The sequence below is a fragment of the Schistocerca piceifrons genome, chromosome 3 (assembly GCF_021461385.2).
Source record: "Schistocerca piceifrons isolate TAMUIC-IGC-003096 chromosome 3, iqSchPice1.1, whole genome shotgun sequence".
In the NCBI taxonomy this organism is placed as follows: Eukaryota; Metazoa; Arthropoda; class Insecta; order Orthoptera; family Acrididae; genus Schistocerca; species Schistocerca piceifrons.
In genome coordinates, this window is record NC_060140.1 from 717,064,056 (window position 1) to 717,088,803 (window position 24,748).

General features: G+C 41.1%; 1 protein-coding gene across 1 annotated transcript in view; it reads right to left on the reverse strand.

Moving 5' to 3' along the window:
• The window catches only part of LOC124788990 (cytosolic carboxypeptidase Nna1), a 580,471-nt gene that overhangs the window by 414,660 nt on the left and 141,063 nt on the right, over nucleotides 1-24,748 (reverse strand). The gene's annotated exons all lie outside the window — the stretch shown is intronic.

Consider the following 24,748-nt stretch of genomic DNA (forward strand, 5'->3'; position numbering starts at 1 on the left):
AAAAGCAGCACTTGAGCAGCATTTCAACCCTCCGCCAACACAAAAAACCATTCACAATTGGCAGGCTAGTACAGAAGAACTGAAAAAACATTAGGAAGACCAAATATAAAGGGCTGAACACAAAATGGCCAAAGCTAGAAGATGATGATTTTCAGGGATTTTAAAGGTCAGTTCAGTTTTATAAAATAAGACGTTTTTTAGTCCGGCTTTTCACTCTGATAATAAAAATAGTAAAAATGTTATTTAAAAAATGCTTAACACTTAAGGTGTGTCTAATAGTCCTTAGTGTCTTATAGTCCATAAAATGCAGTAATTAGTCATCATAAAATAAGAAATGCGAAACAGAACTATTTTTCAGAAGAGTGAACCGCTATTTGACTTTGTATTACTATATGTATCTTCTGTACTAATCTAGATTTCAGCTTTTATGCCATTATCAGGTACAATGCTGGATGCTCACGTGTGTGTTGCGTGGAAGCAGCAGTGATCAAATGGCTGTTGCTGTATGTAGCCAACAGAACTGCATGCTATGCAAAAATATTTTCAGACAGAGGTGAGGTCAGAGCCATTGGGGAGCTGGCAGCTAGTGCCAAAGAGTTATGCAAAGGAAATGACAAGACCTAAAGGTGGGCCCTGAAGAGCAGAACAAATAAGAAAACGAAATCTGGCAGAGGCATGGTGGGTGAGGAAGCAGTGAAACAGTCGTCAAGGTGGGCACATTCAGCAGCAGCAGGAAGTGGCATATTGGAGAAGTCACCAAAAGCTAAGCTACAAAGTCTTGTACCAACTGTTGAGCAGCTTAGTAAGAGTAGAAATCAGAATGATGGGCAAGGTACAGCTGGCATTGAGGGGGAGGTCAAACTGAGTGCAAATTTTTTATAGGTGCTGATCTCCTGAGTTTGTATAGGTGTGAAGTAAACTTTGAATCCTGTGTACTGAAATTCCAAGTTCGTGGTAGAGAAGTAGTAGTCTCATATTTTAGCAGAATGAAATTGTGTAATAATTTCAAGGTGGCACAATATATGGCTGAAGGAAACAGTAAAGCAAGTGTGGTATTAGTGAAGCTTCATAGGATTAGTCATGATAAAGAGGCACTGAAGACATTTCAGAGCAAAATACAAGAGGGAGTATCAGAGTTTGAGAGGTTCAAGGCACATTCAGGATTTTGCTCAGCCAAAGAATAGGAAAGTATTGAGGGCTACGTTTGGAGTATTTGTGTTCTATAGGAGGTTTGTGACATTACAAAGCTTTAATAATCTAGCCCTGAGTCAGTTATAGAAAAATAATGTGCCCTGGAAGAGGTCAGAGCAAGTAGTGAATACATAAATCTGTTGCTTATGGCCCTAAAGATGAATGGTAGTGTAAGACTCATCCTGGATGCAAGGAAGTTAAATGAGATCAAGGAACAAGAGACAGGTAGGCACATGTCGAAAGATGAGTCATCCATCTATGTGACTTGTGGACGATGCAATATACAGTTAGCAAACTAGTCAAGGAAATATGCAACTTTCCTGTATGAAGGTCTCTGTTATCAATTTTGTGTTTAGCCATTCAGCCATAACATTTCCATGTTCCGGATTGAAGAGTTCCTAGATAACAGAACGCAGCATGTCATTCTCAATGGAGAGAAGTCTTCCAAAGTAAAAATGATTTCAGGTGTGCCACAGGGGAGTGTCATAGGACCGTTGCTATTCACAATATATATCAATGACCTTGTGGATAATATCAGAAGTTCACTGAGGCTTTTTGTGGATGATGCTGTAGTATATGGAGAGGTTGTAACACTGGAAAACTGTACTGAAATGCGGGAGGATCTGCGACGAATTGACCCATAGTGTAGGGAATGGCAATTGAATCTCAATGTAGACAAGTGTAATGTGCTGCGAATACATAAAAAGAAAGATCCTTTATCATTTAGCTACAATATAGCAGGTCAGCAACTGGAAGCAGTTAATTCCATAAATTATCTGGAAGTAGGCATTAGGAGTGATTTAAAATCGAATGACCATATAAAATTAATTGTGAGTAAAGCAGATGCCAGACTGAGATTCATTGGAAGAATCCTAAGGAAATGCAGTCCAAAAACAAAGGAAGTAGGTTACAGTACACTTGTTCACCCACTGCTTGAATACTGCTCACTGGTGTGGGATCCGTACCACATAGCGTTGATAGAAGAGATAGAGAAGATCCAACGGAGAGCAGCATGCTTCGTTACAGGATCATTTAGTAATCGCGAAAGCATTACGGAGATGATAGATAAACTCCAAAGCAGTATATTGCTCCCTCCTACGTATATCTCGCAAAGAGACCATGAGGATAAGATCAGAGAGATTAAAGCTCACACAGAGACATACAGACAATCTTTCTTTCCACGAACAATACGAGACTGGAATAGATGGGAGAACTGATAGAGGTAGTCAAGGTACACTCCGCCACACACCGTCAGGTGGCTTGTGGAGTATGGATGTAGATGTAGATGTGGGTATTTGTAAGAGCAATTTATCAGGTGTTTGGGCCTGAGCTGATGAACCAGCTAATGGTATATGTAGATGACACCTTAATAGCTACAGAGATGTGGGCAGAGCATTATGAATTGTTGCAGAGGGTACTGGTGCGCTATGCAGAATGGAGGTATAGAACTTAAATTTAGTAAGACAGACTGGGTTAATAAAATGATTAAATTTTTGGGTCATGTGATTGATAGCAAAGGTGTTCAACCATGAGGGGGAGTTCTTGGGCCCATTGAGGAATTTGCTCAGCCAAAGAAGAGGAAAGTGTTGACAGCTACGTTTGGAGTATTTGAGTCCTATAGGAGGTTTGTGACATCACAAACCCTTAATAATCCAGCCCTGAGTCAGTTACTTAAAGATAACACGCCCTGGAATTGGTCAGACAAATGTGATGCAGCTTTCCTGAAACCAAAAGCACAAGTCCTGGACTGCAAAATGTTATACCATTTGGATTTGAGTAGACCATTCTACATGTTATCAGGTACCTGCGGCTATGGACCTGGGGTAGAAATACATAAAAAAAGATAAAAAAAATGGTACACCACACAGGAGTTATACAAATTGGTCACAAATTGATATTCATACAGGTATCAACAGAAAATGGAAAATTGTATACTACGGCAGTCGATGGATGAATGTGTGATGCTGCATCACAGTTTCTCCATTCAGCTGGCAAGGAAAGTAAACAGGGGACATGTCAATACCAGGGTATAAAGCCTTTGCAAATTTCATTTTGCGTACTCAGGAGGACAGTAACTATGCCTTGCAGACTGCTGCATGAAAAATACATGCAGATGTCAGAATTTGAGAGAGGACATGTAGTTGGGCTCAAGAAACCAGATGGAGTAATTGCTGAGTCACTCTACATTTGAATAGGACACATGCCACTATTTGACAATGCTGGCATGAATGCGTGAACCATGGCAGAACACAGCTTCAAGAAGGAAGTGGTTGACCTAAAGAGATGACAGAATGTGAAGACTGAGGAATTGTCCGAGAGGCGCTCAGAGCCCCATATTCACCGTTGTCATCAATTCAATGTGCAACTGGCTCCAGGGACCATAAGCACTGTTAATAAGTGGCTCACAGAAAGGAGACTGTGCTTTTGGCACCCCCTGCACAGACTATAATTGACCTCTGTGCACCAATAAGACTGTTTGCAATGGTGTCAGGCACATTCGTCCTGAATCTCATTGACTGGAGTAGAATTGTTTTCAGCGACAAGTCCTGCTTTGAACTGAGCCCTGATGACTGGTGAAGACGTGTCTGGAGATACCAATCAGACTGTCAGCCCCCATTTGGCCTGAAAACCAGAAATGATGTTCTGGGGTGTCATTTCATTTCATAACAGGACCCTTTCGGTTGTCATATGCAGCAACTTTACAACACAGTGGTACGTCAGTGATATTCTACACCTCGCTTTGTTGCTTTTCATGCCTGAGCATCCTCGACTTTTGTTTCAACAACATAATGCCTGGCAAGAGTTCTTACTTATTGTCTTTGTGCTTGCCAAACCCTACCTTGGACAGTAAGGTCACTGGATCTCTCCCCAATTGAGAACATTTGGAATTTTATGGGCACAGCCCCCCAACCAGCTCGGGTTTTTGACAGTCTAAGGAGCCAGTTGGACAGAATCTGGCATAATATCCTGCAGGAGGGCATCCAACAACTCTATCAATCAATGTCAAGCAGGCTAATTGCTTGCATAAGTGCCAGAGGTGCACCAACACATTATTGACTTGTTCGATTTGTGCAGCTCTTTCTATTGAGTAAATCATCCATTTTTTTCTTAAATTTTAATCATCTGTTTGTGTATGTACATCATATCTACCAATCTCTGTCTCATCTGGATAATAATGCATTGTTGCAACAGACTGTGATGCACATTTAAATAAAGTATTTTGAATCGGGAATGCACTGCCATAGTCATTTTGATGCTGTCATTTACAGTTATTTAGAAATTGTGTCTTGAAAATAAGACCAATTTTACTATGGCCGAATTGACAGATTTTGTTATCGATGGGTATGTATGTTTTCTTCCATATTGTGTCAATAATTCTGATACTATTATCACAACATCTTAAAGGAATAAATTACATTACTTATAGAGTTCTGTTACTAGATAGATAGATAACCAGCAATCACAGGCCCTGCAGACCACACGCTGATTCCACTAATTGCCTCCATTCCTTCCTGTTTTGTGCCCGGTTCCTCCAGGTGTCTTCAATTCCCAGGGCTGCTAGGTCCTTTGCTAGGTCGTCCATCCAGTACTGCCTTGATCATCCAGGGGGTTGTTTGGTGTTTGGTTTCCCCTCTAGTGCCATCTTCGCCTGTCTTCCACCTGGCATACAGGCCACATGGCCCACCCATTGTATTCGTTTGCTCTTTATCTTTTGTAGGATAGTTGGTTGTCACATCAGAAAGTAGATTTCCGTGTTTTTCCTTCGCCTCCATTCTCTGTTATCAAAAACTGGTACCCATGTCTTCCTCATTACTCTTCTTTCAAATATTAATAGTTTTTCCTTTTCTTGCTTAGTCATGCTCCATGTTTCTGAACCATACATTACTGCTGGACATATCACTGTGTTGTAGATTTTCATCTTAGAGTTCACTGAGATCGATTTAGAGCCAAGTGTCTCTCTGAGGGAATGCATGCATTTCATTCCCACTGCTGTTCTTTCCTTGATGTCCATTTTTAGGTTGTTGTCTGTGGTAAACCAAGATCCCAAGTATTTGAACTGGTGTACTCTCTTGAACCTCTTGCCATCTGTCTCAAGAAATTCTTCCTGATCTTGCCTTCTTCCTAATTGCATGAACTCTGTTTTGTCTTGATTCACTTTGAGCCCTACCTCCTGTGCATAATTGTCCATCTTCTGGTACATTCCTTTCAACCCGTGCCTTCTGGCATGTTTTGTTGAACCACTTCCTCTTCTTCATTATCTTCTTTCTTCCCAATATATCCTCTGCTACACTTAGTACTGTGGACTTTATTTCTTTCCACCTTTCCTCCATGTTCTCTCTTGCTTCCAGGGTCTCTAGGACCGCCGGCACGGTAGCTCAGCGTGTTCGGTCAGAGGGTTAGCAGCCCTCTGTAATAAAAAAAACTGAGTTAATCAATCAACAACAAACCTAAACGCCTGTCTTACGACGTCTGCCCCGAGCAGATGCAACGGAAAAAAAAAGGACCTCAAAACGGTTTTTGATTTCTCCAGCATATTGCTCTTTAATGGCACTTTCTCGTAGTTTCTCAACATTCAAAGCAGGTTCTAGTGTCCCCTTCTTCCTATGTATGTAGGTGAACATGAGTTTAAGCCTGCACACAATGAGGAAGTGGTCTGATGCACAGTCAGCTCCTCTATACAACATGACGCCCATGACTCTATGGCTATAGTGCTAGTCCACCGAGATGTGATCTATCTGGTTGGTTCCCTTATGTATTCTCTTGTGTTTGAAGCAAGTCCAACTTACTCTCAGGTTCTTTGAGATAGCTAAGTTGATCATCCACTGTTACTATTGTTTCTCAATTTATTCAATGACGTTTTTAAAAGTCTTTCCAAAAGAACATCTGGGTAATATATTGTCATTTTATATTCACAGAAAACTATGTTAATTGTTGGAACTTCTGGACATTTTACAAACAAATGATGATGAAATACCATATAATGATATTACTGTATTACAAACTACACTAAGAGATCAAAAGGATCCGAACACCACCAGTAACATACATTTTTCATATTAGGTGCATTTTGGTGCCACCTACTGCCAGGTACTCTATATCAATGACCTCAGTAGTCATTAGCAGAGTGTGTACACGGCCAAGGGAAAAAAAATTCCCGGATGTCCTGGTTAAAAATACACTTTTTCCATGTTAAGTGACAGTATATTTTTCCTACGAACTGTAAAACTTATCAATACTTTGAATGGTTATGGTTTTATACATGGGCATAGAATTTCCCAGCACTTTAGAAAACGAAACTCAGGGAAAAAGACATGTTTTGGAAATATCTTTGATGTGCAGCAACATGTGCGCTGCGTATTTTCGTATTACGGAAGTATACATTGGAATTCCACCAAACACTTTCTGAATCATTGAAATCGAGGTTGCGATGTGCTTTTGTAAGCCAGTCATAGCTCATGTAACGTGATCTTGCCAGCTGATGACAGTGGATATTCAGAGCATAGGACACGTGATGTAGTCAGTCAACAGCAACATCACTGTTAAGTAGCACGAACACACAAACAGGGAAAGTTAATAGTTTAAATTAATATACACAGTGTTGCTACAAGAAAAGAAAAGCTTTCACATATAATATTGGTCCCTAAGGTTAATAAGCTGCAAGAGAAGCTAAGCTTTCACATATAATGTTGATCTTTTTTGCGCGTGTTACACTTTAAGATATATCACACAAATGTGCTAGTAAAATTTTTAATAATGACATAAATGTCTGAGCTTCAGGGTTCAAAATTCTTCTAAATGGGTCATCATCAAAGAGTTGATTTTTAAATGAGAGTCAAACGCTCTGTGATTTAAGCAATTTACGGTACAATCTCGCACTTAGTTCAACTTACGTAAAGGGACATTTACTTTGAAAGAAACGCCTTTCAAACCACCATTCACGATATTTTTAATAATGACATAAATGTCTGATCTTCAGGGTTCGAAATTATTCTAAATTGCTTGTCATTGAGGAGTTGATTTTTAAATGATAGTCAAACGCTCTGTGATTTAAGAAATTCATGGTACATTATCGCACATAGCTCAACTTACGAAAAAGAATATTTACTTTGAAAGTAACGCATTTAAAGCCACCATTCGCAATGTTTTCTCACAACCTGTTAGAAATAGGTTCGTTTCAGCAGTTGCCAGAGATCGGAGATAACAGGCGACACTGCGCTTTCGCAGCTACCATGATGTAGGAAGCCCGTATGTAGGAACGTGTAAAACATTGAAAGATGATACATTATGTCATAAAAGAAACAAGACATCAGTGGATACTCCAAGAGCATCAGAATTTCGTGAACCATATTAAAATGTGCACATTTAAAGTGTATACTTAAAGTGCACATTCGTATGTCCTGATTCCCAATGAAGTAGACCTTGACCTGATATTAGGCTCTTCAGCCAGGTTTTCGGGATGTAAATTTTCTTGGAGCACCAGTACTGTATTATATCATGTTTTGTTCTTTATTATGGCATAATGCCATACATGCTAGAAGAAGAAAACATGCACTTGAAATGCAGTGAACAGTTGAAACTAGCCAGTACTGTGGAATTAAACCTTTCATTTCAAACACATTGACTGCCTCTGTGGAAAAGATTAATAAAAGTCAAATTTCTTTAGGAAACAGACAAAAATAACTTCATTGTTCTGCAAGGTGATTAATGCTTGACTGTCAGAAAGGTGGAAATAAAATAAAATATTTAAATGCAAATATTTTTAGGTTAGGCTTTACCGTGACTGTTACCGACATTAAATGAAACAACAAGCTTACTGTTACCAGTAAGATGGCGCCGAATGAAAAGTGTAACGACACGTCTGTCTCTACCAAAAAGGAAAAAATCAGCGGTTCTACATGTAAGCAATGCAGAAAACGTGTGATAAAAGGAATCTTATGCGTAAAGTGCAATTTTGGCTTCATGAGAAGTGCGCAAAAGTGAACCTGAAATTCATTAGAGACGAAGTTCCGTGGACATGCACCGACTGTTTGCAGTGGGAAACATCAGAACTTGTAAGTACCATAAAGTCAAAAGAAGAAATAATTAAAGTGTTACAAAGTGATATCGGAACTCTCAAAAAAGAGATTCAGTCTCTGAAAGAAGAAAACGCAAAGCTAAAAAGTGAATCGGCAAGCTGCGTATGTGGAAACCCATTACAGAACAAAACAAACAAATGTGAGGACTCTTTTGTGCAAACTCCGTTCGCGAGCAAAAAAACAAAACCTTGAAAACTTAAATGTGCATATTCCCGCAAAAACAGTGGCAGAGAGCGAAACATGTGGAAATTCAATAAACTCGCGCGTGCAAACTCCGTTATTGGGAAGTAAACAAACCTGTGTAACCTCGCATATGCAAAGCCCAGTGAAAACAGTGGCGGAAAACGATTCGTGCGGTAAATCTGTAAGCAAATATAAGTGGAAAACTGTGACGTATAAGAAAAAAGATAAATGTGAAAGAAATCCAGCAAAACAGATCGACAAAAGTGATTTCTTTGTTATCGGTGATTCCATGTTAAAAAATGTAGTGGTTCCGAACTGTAAAGTCGATGTTCGCCCTGGAATCAGACCACAGCAGATTGTGAAACATTTCAACAACATTAGGAGCACGGAAAAATCCAACCAAAACAACAATGATTCCAACACAAATTTTAAAGGTGTGATAATTCACGTAGGGACAAACTCTATTAGAAGCAGCAGACAAGAAGAAATCATAAATGATATTCGTAATGTAATTCGGTCAGCCAAAGGTTTGTTTACAAGCTCCAGAATTGTTATCAACGGAATTCTACAAAGAAGATCGGTGAGTAATGCGTATACAAACAAAATAAACACCGGCATTAGGGAACAGTGCGACGAACTTGGTGTTGTATTTGTTGACCCAAATAAATTTCTCGACGACAAATGTCTGGGTAGGGATGGCCTGCACCTAAACAGACTAGGTGCAATGACTTTCAGTAAAATGCTCCTGGATTTATGTAAAATTATAAAAAATAAGGGAAACTAATACGGTCTGCAGGGGGTGACTATCAAAGAATAACATATGCAAACAAAAAACATGAATGTAATCGTAATAAGGAAGCAGTTGAACCAAAACAGAACGACATTATAACGAAAAAAAGTGGGAATGCAAATAGCGGTGGAAAAAATTACTTAACAGTTGTTCACCAAAATATATGTTCCCTAGCAAATAAGACCCAACAGCTAGAAGTGGAGCTGGAGTCTACAGAGTGCTCAGTTGTTTGTCTCACTGAGCATTGGTGCAATGAGGCTGAAATTAATCAGTTAGTCTTGCAGTCTTATAATTTAGCGTGTGCATACTGTAGGACCTCTATGAAGTGTGGAGGGTGTTGTATTTATGTAAAACAAAATTATCAGTATAAGACCAGAAGCGATTTATGTGTAATCAGTGAAGAGCAACATTTTGAACTGGCAGCAGTTGAAATCAGGGACCAATACAGGTGTAGGAATTTGATTATCTTATGTATATACAGATCTCCTAGTGGAGACTTCAATATCTTTTTCTCCAAACTTAATCATGTTCTTGACAAGATATCCACTCCAAAGAACCACATTCTCATATGTGGAGACCTAAATGTGGATAAACTGAATCCTGATTCTACATGGGACTCATTACAAAGTCTTGCTCAAAGTTTCAATTTAGTTCCAATGGTTAACAGTGCAACCAGAATAACAAAATACTCAAAGACAGCTGTTGATCAGGAATTAACAGATTTAGGCAAAGAAAACTGTGAGGTGGTGGTAGCAGAGCTAGGATTATCTGATCACTCAGCTCAAATCATTAATATAAAAGTGGCTCCAGAAGAAACAAAGAAAATGCATATTTACAGACGAATTTAAAAAAAAAAAAAAAATAGACATGAGTTTGCCAAACAGATAGCAGGACAAACATGGGACTCAGTATACTCAGAGGTAGATGCAAATGAAAAATTCAAAAATTTCATGACATTGTTTAAATTAAATTTTGAAGAAACATTTCCTAAAGTATTATGTCCACTACCAACAGCAGGAAAAAGCAAGTGGGTCACAAAAGGAATCAAAAAATCATCTGAAACACTAAAGTACCTGAGCTCCATTAAACACAGCCAAACTAATCCCGCTTTCTCACTCTTTTATAAAAGATATAGGAAAACATATAGGAAAATATTGTTTGCAGCAAAGAGAGCTCATAACTCAAAAATAGTGCACTCTGCTGAAAACAAAAATAAGGCAGTATGGAAGATTGTGAAGCAGGAAACTGGTACCAGGAAAATGAATCTGTCAAACTTGAAAATCAAAGAGGAAGGGACTCTAATAAAAGACCCAATATATTTGGCAAACTATATAAATGATTATTTTAGTAGCATAGGAATAAAATTACAGGAAAATTTTCTAACAGCCCCTCAGGTCAAAAAGCCAAATAATGGTGTATCACACTCAATGGTGTTATTCCCTACAACACAGGAAGAAGTCTATAAAGCAGTCAGCAAACTGAAAAACAAAAACTCAGCTGGTCTGGATGAAGTCCCCATTTTTATAATTAATGACTGTATCAAGAGCCTACTTCCACCTTTAGTTGATATTATAAATCAATCTTTCAAGCAGGGCTACTTTCCAGACTATTTAAGATATGCGAAATTACTACCTCTCTTCAAAAAAGGTGATGCAGGAATAATTGAAAATTATAGGCCAATTTCTCTACTATCATGCTTTGCAAAAATATTAGAAACTATTATGAAAGATAGGCTAATCAATTATTTAAATAAATACAACTTACTGTCTGTTGACCAGTTTGGATTTCGATCAGGGAAAAGCACAGAATCAGCAACAGCACACCTCACAAAACACATTCTAGAAGCATTAGATAAAGGGAACTACACAACAGGTATATTTCTTGATCTAACTAAAGCGTTTGATACAGTAGACCACAACATATTGTTAAATAAGTTAGATGAACTTGGAATTAGGGGACTTGTGAAAAAGTGGTTCCAGTCATATCTAAAAAATAGAAGACAGATAACTGAAATCTCACATATTTCAAGTTGCTCAAACTATATTGTAAAGTATACTTCAGACCCAAATTATGTAAATATAGGTGTCCCACAGGGTAGTGTCCTTGGCCCAGTACTATTCCTCATTTACATAAACGACTTCCCACAGAGCATCAAGCATGGACAAACAATATTGTTTGCAGATGACTCAAATGTTCTAATCAGTGACAAATCACCAGATGCACTAAAAGAAAAAGCCGAACAAACACTAAACAGTGTACGTGAGTGGGCATCCAACAATAAACTAACACTAAATCTTAAAAAAACAAATGCTGTTAACTTCTATGTCTGCAAAAAACCACACTTTAACAACTTTAAGTTAAACAATGAAACTATAGAATGTGTAGACTACACAAAATTTCTTGGTATGCATGTTGACAGTCAGTTAAAGTGGGAAGAACATATTAAAATACTTAGTAACAGAATCGCTACAGCATGCTATGCTCTGAGAATTCTGACTGCAGTTTGTGATACTACATGTGTCAGATCTGTATATTTTTCTTATATCCACTCTGTTATTACCTATGGAATAATATTTTGGGGAGTCAACAGTAAAAATATTAAAATAGTTTTCAAATTACAAAAAAGAGCAATTCGTATAATAACCAAGAGTGGCAGTAGGGCTCACTGCCTTGAACATTTCCAAAAGCTGGAAATCCTAACTGTCCCCTGTGAATACATTTTTCAAAGTGTTATGTATGTAAAAAAAAATATTGACTACTATATGAAAAATTCATTAGTACACAGCTATGAAACTAGAAACCAATTCAATCTGCATCTAGAGAGGAAAAATAAAGTTAAAACTCAGCAGAGCTTGTTCTACAATGCTGTTAAATTATATAATAAATTACCCCAAAAAATAAAAGATATTGACACAATCGGACAGTTCAAAACAAAACTAAAATTTTTTTTACTAAATAAAAGTTATTACGCAGTAACGGACTATCTGAATTAAAACATGTAGTGTAATTAAAGTAGCCTGCATTGTAATACATGAGGAAATAATTTTGATATGTAATCAAAAATTGTACAGTACTATAAGAAAATTACAAATTACACAAGGATATAAAACTAATTTAAGATACCTCAAAAATGTGTGTAAATACTAATTTTATGTGTATAATTGTAGGTATATTGTATTGTATATGATTTTGCTGACGAAATCCACACAATGTAAATTGTTACATGGATTAATAAAGAAATCAATCAATCAATCAGTCACCGTTTTATTTATTTCCATGACGCGTTTCGAAGGTTTAAACCTCCATCATCGGATGGATTTACATTAGTTAGTATTACATTTGTGTGTGTGTTGTGTTACGATTTTTGGAGGAACTTGTGGCACTGCCTACAGTGGTCACAGGTTCCTTTTGCTGTCGTAACACATCACATGTATACTGCCAGTATACTGTGTGGCATGTATACTGTGGCAGTATACAGCTTAACGGCTTATGCATCCAAGCTGCTGACAAGAATAATATACAGAAGAACAGAAAATAAAATTGAGGATGTGCCAGATGACAATCAGCTTGGTTTACGGAAAGGTAAAGGCACCAGAGAGGAAATTCCGATGTTGCAGTTGATAATGGAAGCAAGACTAAAAAAAATCAAGACATGTTCATCGGATTTGTCACACTGGAAAAGACATTTGACAATGTAAAATGGTGCAAGAGGTTTGAAATTCTGAGAAAAATAGTGATAAGCTATAGGGAGTGACATGTAATATGCAATATGTACAAGAGCTAAGAGGAAGTAATAAGAGTGAACAACCAACAGGAAACCACTTGTATTAAACATGGTGTTAGACAAGGATGTAGTCTTTTACCCCTACTATTCAATATGTACATCGAAGAAGCAATGATAGAAATAAAAGAAAATTTCAGGAGTGGAATTAAAATTTTAGGTAAAAGGATGTCAATGCCACGATTCGCTAATGACATTGCTATCCTGACTGACAGTGAAGAAATATACATGGACTGCTTGTGCACTCTGCTGCCGAGTACTGTGCACCTGTCTGGTTGGAAAGTGTACATGTGAAGAAGGTAGACACAAAACTGAATGACACAATGTGCTACATTACTGGTTCCATCAAATCAACCCCATACCACTGGTTACCTGTATTGAGTCACATCCCTCCAACTCGCTTAAGGCGGAAACAAGCTTTACTGAGGGAGATTAAGAAAATCTCTGCATCACCCTCTCTACCACTGCACCAGGAATTCTGTCATCTGTCACAGCAACGATTGCGATCAAGAAGACCAGCATGTGTTACTGCAGGACAACTAATCACAGGTAGTTTTGATGTAAATGGAAGCTGGAAGCATGAATGGTCAACAGAAACATTGGGAACATTGATCCCACAAAGAACCCAAAAGGTTTTGACCTACCGAGGAACCTCTGGTGTCGCCTCAACAGGTTAAGCACTGGACATGGTTGTTGTAGCTACTTCAGGTACAAATGGGGCTGGATCAGTTCACCAATGTGTGAATGTAATCAAGAAGAGCAGACAATTGAACATCTAGTCCAATGCTGTCCACTTCATTCATACCCTGGAATTCCCAAAACCTGTTCACTCTCACACCCAGCTTAATTAATTGGTTGAAAAACATGGGCTTTAAGGTTTAATCTTGTCTTATATCATATGTATATCGTATAAAATCACTCATCTTATATCAGCTGTATATTGTATAAAGTCACCATACAATTAAATAAATAAACATGAACTGCTGAATGCAATGAACGGTGTAATGAGTACAGAATATGGACTGAGAGTAAATCAAAAGACAAAGGTAATGAGAAGTAGTAGAAATGAGAATAGCAAGAAACTTAACATCAGGATTGATCATCACGAAGTAGATGAAGTTAAGGAATTCTGCTACCTAGGCAGTAAAATTACCAATGAAGGATGGAGCAAGGAGGACACCAAAAGCAGACTAGCAATGGCAAAAAGGGCATTCCTTGCCAAGAGAAGCCTACTAATGTCAAATATCGTTCTTAATTTGAGGAAGAAATTTCTGAGAATGTACGTGTGGAGTACAGCATTGCATGGCAGTGAGACATGGACTGTAAGAAAACCAGAACAGAAGAGAATCAAAGCATTTGAGATGTGGTGCTATAGACGAATGCTGAAAATTAGGTGAACTGATAGGGTAAGGAATGAGGAGGTTCTGCACAGAATAGGAGAGGAAGGGAATATGTGGAAAACACTGACAAGGAGAAGGGACAGGATGATAGGACATCTGTTAAGACATCAGGGAATGACTTCCATGGTACTAGAGGGAGATGTAGAGGGCAAAAACTGTAGAGGAAGACAGAGATTGAATACATCTGGCAAATAGTTGAGGACTTAGGTTGCAAGTGCTGCTCTGATATGGAGAGGATAGCACAGGAGAGCCAGAAGACTTTAAAAAGGGGGGGGGAGGCGGGCGGGGGGAGGAGAGGCAGCACGGCTCAATATTTCTGCAGGGGACCATGCCATGTCAAGCTGCTGCACTATGCCAGGAAAAGGAGGTCCAACGTGTTAGCTAGTGTGGATAGCTTCTGATACTTTTCTTGTAGATGTGTGTGACCAGTGCTTTCTTCCAGTCACTGAACATATTTTTTTAAATGGATCTATGGTGTATTATACTTAAAACAGCAGCTAATTCAGCTGCTAATTATGTACAGAATTTGAAAAGGGTCCAACAGGACTTAGCCTAGAGCCTTTTTTATTTTGAGAGATTTTAGCTGTTTCTAAAAACCACTGGCATTAATATCAATGTCATTCATCTTTTCAGTGGTGTGTGAAGCAAATTGTGGCAGTTCTTCTGTATCTTCCTCAGTAAAGGAACATTTGTAAATGGAGTTCACTATTTCTGCTTTTGCTTTGCTGCATCAATTTTAGTTCCTGTGTTATCCATGACTCTCGGCACAATGACTTTGGTGCTTTTGTATATGACCACAATAGAGAAGGCATTTAGAAATGTTTTGTACGCTGTTTTGTTATGCCCACCATTTATGGAACTATTACTATCTCAATCAATTATTTAAGCAGACTGCTGCTACATTTACCAGCTAATTCAGCTGCTAATTATGTACAGAATTTGAAAAGGGTCCAACAGGACTTAGCCTAGAGCCTTTTTTATTTTGAGAGATTTTAGCTGTTTCTAAAAACCACTGGCATTAATATCAATGTCATTCATCTTTTCAGTGGTGTGCGAAGCAAATTGTGGCAGTTCTTCTGTATCTTCCTCAGTAAAGGAACATTTGTAAATGGAGTTCACTATTTCTGCTTTTGCTTTGCTGCATCAATTTTAGTTCCTGTGTTATCCATGACTCTCGGCACAATGACTTTGGTGCTTTTGTGTATGACAATAGAGAAGGCATTTAGAAATGTTTTGTACGCTTTTTTGTTATGCCCACCATTTATGGAACTATTACTATCTCAATCAATTATTTAAGCAGACTGCTGCTACATTTACTCTCTTCTCGTCTGGAAAATGTACTTTGCTTTTAATTATAAGATTCATCTGTTTAGGCATCCTTTTTTTTCATAGAAGTTCTACACTTAGTACTGTTATGTGACTAGCACTGTATCTGAAGTTACATCTCATAGCCCTCTGTATAACTATATGCAACAGATGACGTAACACATTTGACTATGAGCGACCTTGCAAATAATAGTACTAAAAGTAGTCTACTTCTGTGAAGAAAAGACTCATCAAAAAAGTTGAACCTTATAGTTAAAAGCAAAATACACTGTCCAAACAAAAGCAAAATACACTTTCCAAACAAGAAGAGAGTCAACATGGCAGTGATCTGCTGCAAGAAAAAAATAAACACTGTTTTATGGAAAGGAAATTATGAAATATTTGGTGTTTTGAGCAAAATGCCACTTTAGCCAGGATTCTTGAGACCTCTGATAGCTACAGATCACATAATCAACAAGATAAATACCAGTGTGTTAGTGCTTTCCCAAAGGCAGTCACTTCAGATTCAGTTGGGAGAATATTTCATTATTAGCAGTTGGTCTTGAGAAAAAGGTTGCAGGACTTCAGATTCAGGCAGAAGAAAATTTCATCATTAGTATTCGATCATGAGCAACAGGTTACTGGAAGTTTCAGGTTGCCAAAGTGAAGGAGGTCACAGTGTGAAGGCATTTGGGCATAATTTCTTCAAAATTTTCTAATCTGGGAGCTATTTAAGAATGTTTACTTGACAGGATGACTGCTTCTGCAGCTCAATGCCAGCCAATTTGCTGGGCTAAGCGTAATACCCATGGTGAGAATTGCTGACAGATGAACACTTAGCAGTCTCCACCTGCACAACTTGACGAATGGGAGTGTGGGAAAAAATCCCATGAGACCTCATTAGACAGGAGCAAAATGCCGATTCCAGAACAGACGCTCTGTATACTACCATTTCCTATCCAGGCAGCCTGCAACCTCCTGCACTCTCCCTGCCTAATTCAGTTAGTTGTGTGGCCTTTCAGACAGTGATGTCTTCCCTGTGTGTACCCCATGTACTACCAACAATGAAATAAATCAGCCAACATATAAAACTAATTTCTTTGTTCTTTCTTAGAAACTACCCCTCCTGGATGCCCACATATAAGTCCTCCTCTCACCAACCTGAACAACTGGTATCAGAACTGGAACTGACCCACTTTTTGTCCAGAAACTACTTCTATTATTGTGGCCAGGTGATACAATATGCATGATGTCATGGTCGGACATAGAGTAATTGTGCAAGCAGCTCAGCTGTGGCCAGAATTCATCTGCGATGCTTTCGGGTGTGAGCCTGTTCATTATACTGGATGTATCGACTAACTAGAAGCTGGTCAGGAGCTGTGAGATGTGTTATAGTCATTGTGCCCAGGTGCCTGTGCCAAGATATAACCTTCCTGTCTACCATTCTGAGTAGCACGGAGAATGTTCTGGCTATGCTGTCATGCATTGGACTCATGCTGTCGTGTGGCCTTCCTGCATGGTGCACAGAAGCACAGCTCTGCGCTGCACACAATGCCACCACCACAGTTTTTCTGGCACCTAGCCATGTCAAGGGAAGAGAATCACCCACTAGCTCCTGGTGGTGCATCCATTCCGTGACTGGGTCTGTTGACCTTCTGCTGGATGACCAAATTGTCTGCACTAGGGGCACACTGTGTGCCACCAATCATGCTGAAGCCTCCAGGTCACCCATCTGTTGGTACAGCTGATCGATATGCACGTGCCTGTCCAGTATGAGGGTTCCACATTCAGTGCCATAACTCACCCCATGCCTCACGATCACAGCAGCCAGCCAATGCTGCCATCATGCAGGTGCCACATGCTTGAGACCCACAGATGTCCATATCTCAAGTCACCCTCTGTGAATCACCCTGCTGATGCACACTGCTGCCCATTGTCGGCTTGTTGCAGCTGCAGTGCTGACAAACTGGCCTCCAGAGCTTAATAAAAATTTTAACATTTGGTATCTTATTTTGCTCAGACAAATATTATGCCATTAATTTGATCTCTTGTGCCTGTAATATAACAGGATTGCCACAAGTTTCCCCAAGTGAAATGCCCTGATATTTCCCTGATTTCTGGACAAGTTTTAGCATTTTTCCCTGACAAATATTGAGACTGACTGATTGATTAATTGAGAGGGTTTATGGGACCAAACGGCAAGATCATAAGTCCCACGATTCCAAAGTTACTCACAGAAGAAAGTGGATGGATCCAATCAGGGGAGCCAAACGATAAAACAAGGGAGTTAAAACACACACAGTAAAAAGAACAACAGGTTAGACCAAACTAAAAGCAGGAAAAAAGAGTGGTCTTTCCATGAGGGAGTGGTCATGGGGTCCCAGACTGAGCAAATGTGAAGAGAGGTCCCAACCACAGCCGCATTGCCACTGCTCTAGGAGTAAAGCAAAGCCTTATATTTGGAAACAACCACTTTCATGGAGGAAACTGAGGACCAGTTCAACCATACATGAACTGTCTACTAATATCAAAATTAAGAAAGACTATACTTAGCACGAAGGGCCAAAAGAAGGGAACACTCCACCAATATGTGGCATACCGTCAGTCTGGCTCCACAATCATATTGTGGGGGTGGTTCGTTACACAGGAGGAAACAATGGCTGAGCCCAATATGACCAATGCATAGTCGGCATAAAGCAGTGGACTACTTCCAAGAGGAGTGGAAGGAAGAGCACACCAAAAGCGTATCAGTCTCCTCGATTGTGTGGAGTTTATTACTGAGAGCAGTAGCGCACCAGATGTCATTCCACTTTTGAGCAAAGAGAGATTTGACATAGATTTGCAATCATGAAAGGGAATGGAGGGTGAGTATCAGCTTATCTAGCCAAAGGGTCAGCCACTTCATTCCCTGGTGCCCACATGACTTGGGGCCCAGAGAATACCAACTGAGCTTGCGGCATGACCAAGGGAGGAGAGAAAGTCATGGATACCAGAGACCAAAGGATGACAAGAGCAGCAGGCTGTTCAATGAGTTGGTACATATTAAAACACCGTGGAGTGAGGCCTGAGTAACAAAATGGAAGACCCTGGTAATGGCTAGCAGCTCTGCTATGAACACACAACATGATACTGGAAATAAATGGTGTTCTAAGCCAGTAGGAGACATGAAAGTGTATCCTGCTTTATCTATTATCTTAGAACCATCAGTGTAGAAGATGGTAGCACCCCTGTAACTCTGCAAGGATGGAATGTACAAGACAACAGAAAACCACATAGGTGACAGAGACCTTACGACCCTGGAATAGGCCGGTCCTAATCTGTGGCTGAGGCACCATCCAAGGTGGGGGGCTGGGGTGGGGGTGGGGGGGGGGGTGGAGGAGGGGGCTGAGAGGAGGTACATGGGACAGATATCAATGAACGAAGATGGAGATACTGACAGAGGGAAGTGAGACACATTCAAAGCGGCAATCCCACCAGTGGGCAGTGATCAGGAGAGAGACGTCCCTCACTTGCAAAGAGGACAGAGTGCACAGGAAGGTCTGGGTATTTGTGTAAGAAAACAGGAGTTGGCTTCATTGTATTTGTAGAGGGGAAATTAAACCTGACGTCTATAATCTGGTCTGGACAAGACCAGAGCATGGTAAAGATGCAGAAGAGTAGCATGGTCTGCACCTTGATATGTGTGGGCCAGGAGCTGGAGAGCACTAAGCTTCCGCATGCATATAGTCCACAAGTGGCGAATATGGGGCAGCCATGTCAGTTTTTCATTTTAAAAAAAGGCCCAAGAAATGGGACTGTGCTGCAACATTTAGAACCTGGTAGCCTAAATACAGTTCTGTATCAGGATGTACTATGAACTGATGACAAAAATGCAAAACCTCCATTCTGGAGGTAGAAAATTGGAAACCAAGGGAGACAGCCTACGCAGAGGTCCATTGGATGGCATACTTGGAGCCGACACCCAGCAGGCACTAGTGGGAGTTGCACCAGATGCAAAAATTGTCAACATACAAGGCTGGGGTAACCTGAGGGCCAATAGAGGTAACAAGCCCATTGATGGCTATGAGGAAGAGTGTGACACTTAATACAGAACCCTGTGGGATACTGTTCTCCTGAATCCGAGGGGGTGCTGAGTGAAGTGCCAACTGAATCTGGAAGAGCCGGTGGGATAAAAATTCACAAATAGAAATTGGAAGTGGGCCATGAAAGTCCCAGTCACGGAAGGTAACTAAAATGCAATGGCGCCAAGCCATGTCATATGCCTTATGTAGATCAATGAAGAATGTGATAAGTTTTTGACAGTTAGTAAAAGCCTATCAGACTGCAGTTTCCAATCTGAGTAAATGGTGAGTTTGAGATCGTCCTTCCTGGAAGCCACACTGATATGGCAACAAAAGGCCCCATGATTCGAGTACCCAACATAATCGGAAGCTAACTATTGTTTCAAGCAATTTACAAAGTACATTCATCAGGCTAATTGGGCAGAAGCTGTCGAGAGAGGTTGGGTTCCTCTCAGGCTTATGGACAGGTATAACTATACTGTCTTGCCATTGTGAGGGGAAGGCATGTGTGAGTCAATTGTGGTTGAAGACCCTGAGTAGATATTGCCTTTTGTGTAGTGTCCAAGTGTTGAATCATCTGGTTGTGGACGGAACCTGCGCCTGGGGCTGTTCATGTAAAGAGGTACGGGCCTGCAAGAATTTCCATTCACTGAAGGATTCATTATAGGATTCAGCTTGGTGAGGGTTGAAACAGAAGGGGGGTCTGTTCAACTCTGTGTATCTGCTGGAGAAAGATGGCAGGACAGGGACACCAATACTATCACAAAGTGTGTCGTGAGGTGTTCTGCAAGGACCAATGGATCAGTGGACAGAACGCTTTGGAGGATAAGCCCGTTGACAGCTGACTATTGCTAGCAGCCCAGAAAGCTACAAAGCTTGGACCAAACCTGTGACAAAGAGCCATACATCACCAGTATTCCTTTTTACTCTCCTTGATAAGGTGACGAGTCTTAGCTTGGAGACACTTAAAAGTGAGGAAGTTGGTCTGTGAGGGGTGTTGTTTAAATCGTTGCAGTGCCCATTAGTCATCCTGGACAGTGACTGCTATATCCTTGGTCCACCATTGTACTGGTCAGTGATGAGGGAGACCTGTGGATAGGGAGACAACAGTGCCAGCAGCATGAAGAACAGTGGCAGAGATCCTCTGCACGACCGCGTCAATGCAATTATCATCGCAGGGTGACTAATGTAGGCAAGCCATGACAGCAGGGGAGGAGATCGTGAGATCAATAGCAGTAAAGGTGCCATGAGTGGTAATGAAGTGGATAGGGGAACCGTCATTGAGGAGACACAAATTAATGTCTGTAGTAAGTTGCTCAGATAGAAGACCCCTACCCGATAAAGTGGCACTCCCCACAGGGGGTGGTGGGCATTGAAGTCCCCAAGGAGGAGGTATGAAAGCAGGAGTTGCTGTATTAAGGCAGACAGTTCTGCATAAGGAAGTGGCCTACCTGGAGGGAGGTAGATACTGCAAATGGTGATTGCCAGAGTTGTCTGCACTCTAACCACTATTGCTTCCAGGTTGGTATGAAGGGGGATCCAGTCACTAATGAAAACAGTGTGAACCAAAGTGCAGACCTCTCCAGACACTACCGAGCGAGGTGGCGCAGTGGTTAGACACTGGACTCGCATTCGGGAGGACGACGGTTCAATCCCGCGTCCGGCCATCCTGATTTAGGTTTTCCGTGATTTCCCTAAATCGCTCCAGGCAAATGCCGGGATGGTTCCTTTGAAAGGGCACGGCCAACTTCCTTCCCCATCCTTCCCTAATCCGATGAGACCGATGACCTCGCTGTCTGGTCTCCTTCCGAAAACAACCCCCCAACTCTCCAGACACTATCCCGGGGTTGGCACAGTTCCAACAGAATGCCCAACACCACGAAATGTTAGAGAGTGGTCATCACAAAAGTGAGTTTCTTGAAGAGCAAGACAGAATGAAGAGAAGGAGGAAACAAGACATTGTATTTCCGGGAGATGGCAATAATATCTGTTGCAATTCCACTGGATTATTGTGTGGTGAGAATCAAGGTGAGACATGAGGAAGTTGACAGGAGGTCACATCAATTGGTCAGTGGTCATCACGAACAAGGATGTGGTGACATTCATAAACACTGGGTCTGATTCAGGATGAGGTAGAGGGGCAAAACTCTCAGGGAAGCCGGGAAAGCCTCGTCCTTTGACTTTCGCTGCTTCTTTTTCTCCCTCGGAGGGAGGGAGGAGGCGTTATCAGTAAGTTAATAGGTGGCAGTGATGTCAGGATCAGACAGAGTGAGTGGATTTGGAGCCCTCGGAGCATGGGTCTCTCCTCTGGCCCGAGGGTGCAAGCTTCCTGTCCTGAGAATGCTGGAGACGGGTGTTCTGAGATGGAGGCCCATCCCTAATAGGAGCCAGAGAAGAGGTCGTTTTCCCTGGTGAGGAGGGGGAGGAGAAGTAGTTCCTGGAGGGGATGGGACAGGAGCTGCCGAGGGTGAGGACAGAGAAGGGCAGCAGGATGGGGGTAAGGGACAGGGGTGAGGAGGGGAAGGCCTGACTGAGGCAGAGGTAAAGGAGAGATTTACAGGGTGAAGTCTGTCAAATTTCTGCTGGTCCTTAAAGTAGCTGAGACGGTCAAGGGTCTGTACTTCCTGAATACTTTTTTCCTTCATGTACACTGGACACTCTGGTTTGTGGGGAGACCGGCGGCCACAGCAGTTCACATAGTAAGGCAGTGGGGCGCAAGGGCTCCCCACATGAAGAGGGTGGTCACCAGTCTCCACAGATGGGAATGGCATCACATCACAAGGACATGTGGGCAAACTTGAGGCAATGGAAGCAACGCATGGGAGGTGGAATGTATGGTTTGACATCACATCTGTACACCATTACCTTGACCATCTCAAATGCCATGATGAAAGTGCCAGTGTCTACACAATGGTCCTTAGGGCCTTTCTGGAAATGCCAGATGAAATAAATGCCATGTCATTCCAGATTAGCCATAAAATCATCATTGAACTTGAGAAGAAGGACCCCATCGAAAATTACATCCTGTGTCATACTGAGTGACTTGTGAGGAGTGATAGCCACGGGGTTTTCTTCTAAGTGGTCGCACGCACTGAGGAAGGCTGGCTGACTGGCAGAAGTTGTCTTTATAACGAGAGAGCTAGATCTCATCTTGCTTAATGACTCAACTTCACCGAACTTGTCCTCAGTATGTTCCACAATGGAAAGGGGTTTGGCGGTGGCAAAAGTCTCCCTGTCGGTCCTGGTACAGACCAGGAACCGTGGAAAGGGTTTCGCCCCAAGCTGGCATGGCTGGCCCTCCTCCCAGTGTTTATCCAAGGAGGGTAAAGCTGTGGAGGCAGAAACAGGAACTGAGTCAGAACTACATTAAGGAAGAGATGTGGCTGCAGTAGAGCAGTGAGAGAGTTTAACACATATCATGTGCCAAATGTCTGCCCTGGTACCACCCACTCCGAACAGGGGCTCACCTTATGGTCACCACCCAGCCACAACAATGGCCACCTGGCAAGACGGTTGTTGCCAGGAGTTCTGATGCTGTGAAAAGATGGGCAACTACTTCTAGGCTTGCGCCAGGTGTTCACATCATGGGTACCAGAAGTGTGATCCCTGGTGTTGATCAGGGGGCTCAGCCAGATGGGTACATAACAGCCCCACCACACAGACTGGCTACCAAATTGGTGACCTAGCAAGGAGGCGAAAGGGCTTTGGCAGGAGGAGGAGAAGGGGGAAAAGGGAGAAGGAGAGGAGGAGGAGGAGGAGGGGGAAAAGGGTGAGGGAGAGGAGGAGGAGGGGGATAGAAACTCGTGCCAAAAACACTAGGGAGGGACTTCTCCCCCATCTGGCTCACACCACAGATTTCAAATTTGGAGATGGAGGTCAAACGCCTGAGGGAGGCCAAAAAAAGAAAAGCCAAAATGGAGGAGGAAAAGCAACCAACCAGAACCACAAGATGAAGCAAAGTCATGAGGATAGCCAGGCTGACATAAAGAAGAACACCAAGAGAAGGAAAGTAAGCGGCAAAGGGAAAGAAAGAAGGACAGGGAAGGGGAAGGAAGGGAAAGGGAAAGCAGCCCAGAAAAGAACAAAGGCTGCAATAGCTCAGGGACCCAAGCACACCACACATGTACCCACAAAAGAGCTGTTGGCCCCCTAGAGGGACAAATTTTGGGATCTCAATGGTACGTAAAGACATAAGTTGACAAAAAAAGGTAAGGACTTCTGTATTTCTAAACATGTGAGCAAAAATCTTAAGTACTAATACAAACATCTTTTCAATGAACTGTTTTTAGATGGAGAAAGCAAGCCAAATGGTATATACGAGGGCTGTTCAAAACGTAAGGTGACTTTTCAAATTGTGTGGCAATGTACATTCGATTATCAATCTTTTTTATGTTGGTACACATGTCTTGAACAAATGTTCACAGTTTCAAGTGTACAGTTGTTTTTGACAGATAGAAAGGTTAGATGTGTTTTAGTGTGCTCAGCAATTTTTAATTATTATAAAAAATGAGGCAAAGAATTAGCATCAAATTTTTGTGTGAAAAATGGAATCAAGAAGCACTCTAAAACAACTGAAATGTTGACAGTGACATACTGTGAGTCTGTTCTAAGTAAAAAAAAAGAATGTTTACAATTGGTACATGCTCTTCCAAGATGGCCGAGACGCTGCCAATCATGAACCTCACTCTGGACACACCAGCACATCAACAACAGATGATAGCATCGAAGCTTTCAAGGAAATTGCTTTGGAAAATCATCGAATTACCATAAGAGAAGTTGATGAGGATATTGGCATATCAATCAGTTCATGTCACCCATTTTTTTCAGATGTTTTGGGCATGAGATGTGTGTCAGTGAAGTTTGCTCCAAAACTTCTCAATTTTGATCAGAAGAACCTTCATATGAGCAATGCTCAGGAGCTCTTGAATGACATCAATGATGATCCTGATATATTCAAATGG